Genomic DNA, 598 nt, shown 5'->3' with positions numbered 1-598 from the left:
AAAAAAAAAAAAAAAAAAAAAAAATTATGGTAGTTTCATGCAAGAATCATCAATGGATGTTGGGTGAAACTGTGATGAGTAAAAGGATATTTACATCATCTCTTAAAAAATAGAAGTAACAAAGAAAATAACAAAAAGATATCATTTCAAAGTCTTCAGGAGATACTATTCTCCCTTTGAAATTCATAACTGTACAGTGGAGAAACCTTTGGGATGTCACCAAACATTATGTATCTCCTAACATGATATAGTGAGAAGGATACAACATCACTTCTGTGATATTCTTACCAAATGCATAACTTGAATTTAATCCTGAGGAGGGAGCAGACAGACTGAAATTGAGAGATGGTTTATTAAGTGTCAAGTTCATGAAAGACAAACACTGAGGAACTGTTCCATACTAAAACAGACTAAGGAGACCTGACGGTGAAATGCAATGTGAAATCCTGGATTAGAGCCTGGGCTGGAAAAAGAACAATAGTGGGACAATTGGTGAAATCAGAATAAATTGCATAGATCAGATGAACATTGTGTGTTACATTGATACAATGATGACATTGTATTAGTGTTAATTTCATGATTTTGATTCCTTTTTTTT

This window comes from Rhinopithecus bieti, unplaced genomic scaffold, assembly GCF_001698545.2.
Source record: "Rhinopithecus bieti isolate Rb0 unplaced genomic scaffold, ASM169854v2 scaffold_17429, whole genome shotgun sequence".
Lineage (NCBI taxonomy): Eukaryota > Metazoa > Chordata > Mammalia > Primates > Cercopithecidae > Rhinopithecus > Rhinopithecus bieti.
The sequence above is the reverse complement of the archived record's forward strand: the minus strand, read 5'-3'. Positions refer to the sequence as shown.